We start from the raw sequence: 7,428 nt of genomic DNA on the forward strand, positions 1-7,428 counted from the left end.
CTTGATGAATGAACAGTGTGCAGAGCTTTTCCTAAAAATAAACTACAACCTTACTGGGGTTACAGTGCAATGTAAAAGCACTCTTGCTTGAACTCTTTACCTACCTTTGCCTTTTACATTGATTTATTGCAACAGACCTTAAAACAGTAAGCATTGATTAAGTCCTTCCTGGCGAAGAGGAGTAGCGAGGCAAGAAAAGATGAATCTCGTGACCAATAAGGTGTCTCTAAATGCTGATTGTTGTCAAGACAACAAACAGATGAGGATGTTGAGGAGATTGCTTGAGATTGGGTGATGTGGGGGGTTGGGAGGGTGGGTTGGTGGCAAGGCAATGTGTAGAGACAATCTGGTCTGCGAGACTCTGAGGCTATACGGTAAGAGATGCATGTGGCAGGTACGTGACAAGTTGCAGCCCAGGCCCCTAATAGTGTCTAAATATAGCATCTGAAGAGAGTCGTCCACCTAACGCCGCCAACGGGACAGAAATAGTGACAGATAATCTTCTCTCCTTTGCACTAAGGTTAACCATGCCCATGCACGAACCCACACGCGCACGCTGGCAAACGCAGGCACGCAGGCAGACACAAGCGTGCACACGCACGCAAATGTGCACACACACACCCTCTTACATACACATACACATACATGCCGCATGCACACACGCACATGCATGCCGCATACACGCACGCACGCACATGCCTACTGCATACACACACAGACACGCACACACACACACACACACACACACACACACACACACACACACACACACACACACACACACACACACACACACACACACACACACACACACACACACACAGTACTCATACACACACACACACACACACACACACACACACACGTGTGTGTGCTCAGCTGTAACCAAGCCAACACTTGTAGGCAAGCTGGCAGTGAGGCAGGCAGGCACTCATTAACCTGCAGGGACATTAAAGTGGACAGTAATGTGGCTGGTGTTGCCTGCTTTTAGTGCAAAAGCCCTCGGTTACATAAGTCCAGACAGAGCAGCAGTACTGTATAGTATCAGTGGGTCAGGTTGGTTTCCCCGCTAAGTCTTCACACATGAGTACACACACACACAGAATGTGTACCGAGCTGACGAGTGACAATGTAGCCTTGCTGATAGCTACACAATACAGGTGAAAGAGGCATCCCTCTGTCTCTTTCTCTCTCTCTCTCTCTCTCTCTCTCTCTCTCTCTCTCTCTCTCTCTCTCTCTCTCTCTCTCTCTCTCTCTCTCTCTTGCTGGCTGGGCTACACACTATTGCAGAGTTGTGCTATGCTTTAAAAAAAGCCTGCTGCTGTCTATGCGTATCAGTGGTAGTCTGAGCGGCATTGAGATGCCTTTGTTTGGCAGAGCAGAGCATGGAGACTGACAGTGTGCAGTTTGAATAGGAAACGGCTGAAAGGATGTTTTGTGTGAAGGAAGCTGCGAAGCCGTGCAGCCGAGCTGCGAAGTTGAGACTCAGGCACTCTGAAACTCTGGCCAGGGCTGCCAGATGTGACCGATGAGTTCCAACCCAAAATTGCTGAAAAAACGCCTGGAGCCACTGAATCCCGCCCAATTTGAACCAAATTGTATTGATTTCTATGGCCATAAATCTACAGAAAAACACACAGATGCCTATTTTAACCCGTAGATGCTCATCCAAGACAGCACAGTTTGGTGGGAACCCGCCCAATTTGGCAACCCCAACTCTGGCTATACCCCTTTGCTTTTGTGAGGGTGTTTCCTTTTTTTAGGTAGGTTACATAATCTCAGGGCTAGCGATAAAAAACCCGCTGAACTTCCCTAAAAAAGTCAGGCAGGAGTGACTTATCACAGACAAAGTACACAAGATTTGACACAACTTTGTACGACAGGACATAGTGTGCTAGTGAAATGCAAAGATCAATAAATTAAAGGGAAGTTGTTGTGTTTTTTTTCCCACAAGCGCAATGCGAAATCGAGAAGTGAAGTTAAGTAATAGCAGGCAACAACATCAAATTCTTAGCTAACTTCCCTATGTTGTTGGGAGGGGTTGTTTGTTTTCTTCAGAAGTATTTATGTGTTGCATAAACACCATCTAAGGCACTGTGCTTGGCACCCAGAACACTTTCCAGTAACAAATGCTGCATACAAAAACATTCATGAATGGTCACATTTGGTTTTGACTTTTAACTGTATTCAGTCTTTTTTGACTGTGCACCATATCTCCAACCATATCTCTATTCCCAGTGTTGCTTCAGGTGTTAAATTCCTTCTCGTTTTGTGTGACTAACAGGTTGTGGCCACCGAGGGCTGAAACTGAGTGGCGCTGCACTGGACCTGTATCAGGGAATCTGTATTCCCCCAAGGCCAGCAATAGTTCACCTCTTTTCAGACCAACAATGGCCCCTGGCCTGGAGCCACTAGAACCAGCACACAAGCGCTTGCCTGCAGACTGATGCCGTTAAACTTAGCTGACCCTCTGTGTGCTGTGGAGGACGAAGGTGCGGAGAAAATTAAGACTAGACTCAACGTGGAGACTTAACGCAAGACTTAAGGAGACTTCAGTCACCACAGTAGTCTCCATCCATGTCCAGTTTTAGATCACCTTCAGCTGGTCCTGTCTAGTCCCAGACTAATAGGGGTTAAAATACCCTTTCAGAGATATGGGGAATTACCTTTAGCTTCTAAAAACATGTGTACACCAATCATATATGCAGCCAGCTGAGTTGTTGTACTTCGTAGCTTACTTTTTTTTTCAATCCATCGCTATAAAAAATACTTCCACCACAATAATAAACACCCAGTTTTTCCCTAAACTTTAAAACCCACACAAAATGGATGCCAGATGGACTCAGTAAAGCTTACTCAATAGGATATAGTAAGAAGAGGCAACATTTAACAGCCTGGCGGAGGGAATGCTCATGTGTTCCCTCTCTAGACGCTGACATGAAATGCCAGTCAGCCTTGCACAGACATGTCCCAGTTTCCACCCAATCAGAGCCCACTGCCCTACTGTGAGTAGCCAATCACCCTGGCCGGCTCACAGGGGCTCGCTGAAGGAGTGGCGCTCAGATATTCCAGTCCGACTATGAGCTCACCGTGGTAGGGGTAGGGGGGTTGGTCTTTTTAGGAGTCCCACTCCCCAACTGACGACTTGAAGAAGGAAAAGAAAGAAAAAAAGGAACCATTTGGGGGGGATTTTCCCCTCCCACTTTTCCTGAGCAAGTTACCTAAGCCTTTCTGAACAGTTTGTTCCTTTCACAAATCTGTTAAGAGTTTCCTGGTGGTTTTTACAAACCAGTGTTGGTGGTTTGGGTTTTCTTACATAAAATCCCTGAAACACCAAGCAATTTTCAAAAACCAACCAAATCATCTACCTTCTAGCAATGTTCACACACTCACATCACATTCATCACGGCTACTTGGTGTGTCAAATGTGATGACATGTACATTCCTGTCGGCAGTGCACAACGCTGCAGTATATGAACTGCAGTAACCCTTGCATGCAGGTTTGCCCATGGCACGCATGCTTCCTTTGACTTCCCACTGTGGCGTCAACCAATCCCACGGGAGAGCCGAGGCAGGGCGCCGGGGGCAACGACCTGAGCGGTCGGCAGCAGCAGTGCCTTCCACAGACCAATCAGACGCTCTTTGGTATGTCAGTATGTCAGTGAAGGATTAGCGCATGGGAACACATATAGTGTATAGCACACACAGCAGGCCGACGTGCATGAGGCACAGGGAAGGGGAAGTGGGGGGTGGGGGGTGGGGGCCGTGCAATATGTGCGGCAAAGCTATGGAACTGCGTGCCAGCTGTGTAGTTTCGTTAATGTTTGTTGAAGAGGGTTTTCTACCATAGTACTACCACTACTATGACATGACACAGAGTTCTTAGCAACACATTAGGTAACACTTTAGGATTCACATGTTAGCCACTAATAGATTCCTAATAACTGCTTGTATAAGTGACTTATATGGCATGTGTCAAGGGCTTGGCCTACTAGGACCTTATTACGATTGTATAAATAATAAGGGCCTTATTGGCAGTGAACAAAAAAATTGTGAACACAAGCCAAAGAAATGATTTCGCTTAACACATATCTTACAGACACTTACAGACAGTTATGCATGTAACACTTGAACCTTAAAATAAATTGTCAGCATAAGTTATGATTTCGCCACTGCCGTTCTGGTAACTATAAACGTATTACGTTTTTGCACGAAATGTATGGACAGGTGAACTCCTCTCTTATCATAATACAGATATCTTGATAAGGGGCCTTCAGAGGAAAGTGTTTAATGTAGAAAGTGTTAAATTAACTTTTTATGTTAGCTGATGGAAAGGTCAATGACATTAACAAATGATTTCCCGTTGAGTTGTTCAATCAGTTTCCTTATTGGGAAACTAATCTAAGTTTCCTTATTAAGATCGTAACCTTGTAAATTGTGGGGAATTGTGACTAAAAAAAGTTATCCGGAAGGGACTTGACTTTACGGTCTGCGGTTTATATTACAAGTTGGGGGAAGTGGCCAACACGTGGCCTTCGTCAGAAAGCTTCTTTAGTTTTTATATCAGCTCCTGGTGATGGTTTACAGTGACATCAGCGCATAATAAGTTGCTGATAAATGGCCTTCTTGGAATCTTTAACTTCCATATCAGCTATACTGTAGAGTGCAATGACATCAGCTCTCATCAAATCATATTCCATTGAAGTGGGCAGTCAGTGTCCTCATTGGGAGTTGTTTCCTTGTTGTAAGGCAGGGGTGGGAAACATATTCATCCGAGGGGCCACTTCAAAGGTTATAAACTCCCCCAAGGGCCATACTATGAACACAAACCAGGATTGTGGTTTGTGGTTACCCCTGCACTTTAGGCCTATATTGAAAGTGGCCACCTTTACAACAGACCCCACCTTCATAGGTCCCCTGAAATATACCTTGATTGTATTAATTGTATTGCAAATGTAATATCTAGCATTTCTTCAGAAAACAGTGCCATATTTCATGTGAAACTGCATAACATCAAAATTATGTCTGGGGCTAGATAAGACAGCCTCAGGGGGCGTAAACAGCCCTCAGGGCATAGGTTCCCCACCCCTGTAAATGAATGGTATTGGTGTCTATCTGCAAAAGAATACATTAATAGTGGGGGGATACTGCATGTTTACATTGCCATTGCAGGTGGGTCCAGGTGTGGTGCAGTGCACTAAGTCAGCCCGCCCAAATATGGGTTTGCATCACCCCATCTCTCTCCCCCATGTCTCTCTTGAGTCTGACCCATCTCACTCCCACTACTTTCTAGTCCAAAATCTTCACTGTTCTATCTCAATAAAGGCACAAAAGATAAATATGAACACAATACATTTTAAACTTTGCTCATATGTACTGTAGGCTTTATCAAGTTTTAGAGGCTGGAGTGTGGTTTGTTATAGGCCAATATGTGAATAATTACACATTGCAAGGATTCAGCTTACAGTGGCCAAAGTGTCACACTGTGTACCAGGTGGCCACATTGGCTACGTTTACAAAATGGTTTTAATTCTGAATTAACAATTCTGAATGAAATTGTTCGGAATTTAAGTTATATTCACTTTCATTTAATTCCGAATGAACTGAATTCAGAAATAGGGAAGTATTTACATTATGTTTTCAAAGTCGAATTAGCTTTTATGCAGAATCAAAATTTAATTTGGCAATGAAATGTCCCATGTAACCGAATGCCATTGAGACACAATTACTTGTGCACAGTGAACACTGTAGCGTAAGAATGGCAAGGCCAGTCTAGCAGCTCTACTTGTTCCTAAAACGTACATTGTTTGAAATATGTAACTGTGTCATTTCTCACATGATGCTAGAGGACAAGGGAAGTATGATTGGGAAAAGCTATCTTTTGTCATGGATGTGATTTTGTCAAGGAAAAAAACAAAGGGAGCAACATTTAAAAAAGATTTTAGGCAATATCAGAGGAGCTTCATTAATTACCACAAAGTCCCTGTCCCCACCAGAGATTAAAATAATTTACAACAGCTGGGGGACCAGACAGACAGGAGGACATCCCTCCCCATCCCTCCACCCCACATATCACCGCCTGGCTGCCTACGTGCTTGAACATGCAGTATGTGAGGCACGGCACTCAGCTGTTTAATAGCCTGGCTGAACGGACTCCGCTCTTATCACACAGGAGAACACTTGCTGACTGATAAGGGGTCTTCTCCAGAATGTGCATACGTTTATGTCAGCTGTTGTCGTGGGGAATGACTATAACACCGTATGATTCAATGGATTTATATTCCATTGAACTGGTTGATCAGTTTCCTCTTTGGGAGTTGTTGTTATTGTCGTTTCATGGTGGTGGAGAATATTATCTCTATGTTATTGTTCTTACTAAGTGAGAAAAGTTTAAATTGTGACTAATTGTGAGGAAATGTGCTGTTGTGAGGAACTATAGCCTAGATTATGCCTATATGTCTGTGTTGCATGGGATCTAAAAGGGTAATTGAGAAGATTGGTAATTGGTTGTGAGGAACTACTAAATCGTTTCTTAATCCACATCAAGACTTCTATTGCCTATGCAGTTTCCACTACAAAGAGACAAGAACACAATGGTATCAAAGTGTCAAGTCTGAACCATTGTGTACTGTATTGTCATAGTACATTAGGCCCTAATCCATCTGTATTGCAGCTCAGCAATAACACACAAAAGGGAGGATTTACACACACATCATAAACATATTCCACTGATTTAAGAGCACTAAGAAAACTTAGTTAATGACAAAACTGATAAAAGATGAGGAGTGGTGGTGTATATTCACCTGGAAATGTTAATCATTTGCATGAAATGTGATGTAGGCCTATATCGATATAATATCATGTATCAAAGGCCATGCAACAGGTACATATAGATTACCTCTGATTGTTAGGACAGTCGAGGAAATACACTCATTATGCTCTCTCTCCTGAAGCCAGTTGGTACAAATTTCACTCATTTGACAATGGCATTATTGGTCTGAATACTGTACAGCAAGCGAATCCTGTTCATTTATCCAATTCAGTGGCAAAATGTCAATGAATTTAAGCTTAGGCTTCAATGGACAAAGCCCCCCCAATCTCTCTCTCTCTCACACTGAACACGAGTGAAATTAACAGGTCATTTAGGTTATTTGGTGAAAGAAAATTGTATTTTCAAATTCTGACACCTGACACCAGATTCTGTGAAGCATCTTCTAATGAAGAGAAGTAAAAACAACATACGCTTTGAGAATGTGAACTATTTCATGCCCCGAGGCAAGGCATTTCAGTTATGTACCAGCACTGGTGCTGGCTAGCCACTGACTGTCATTAAGGCTCTTGTCAACTTTGCACATTGGGCTTACTTCAACTTTGGCTAAATTTGGCTGATCAAACAACCACCAAATGCACATTCAGTTGCCTCTTCAA

This window comes from Engraulis encrasicolus, chromosome 23, assembly GCF_034702125.1.
Source record: "Engraulis encrasicolus isolate BLACKSEA-1 chromosome 23, IST_EnEncr_1.0, whole genome shotgun sequence".
NCBI classification, from domain to species: domain Eukaryota; kingdom Metazoa; phylum Chordata; class Actinopteri; order Clupeiformes; family Engraulidae; genus Engraulis; species Engraulis encrasicolus.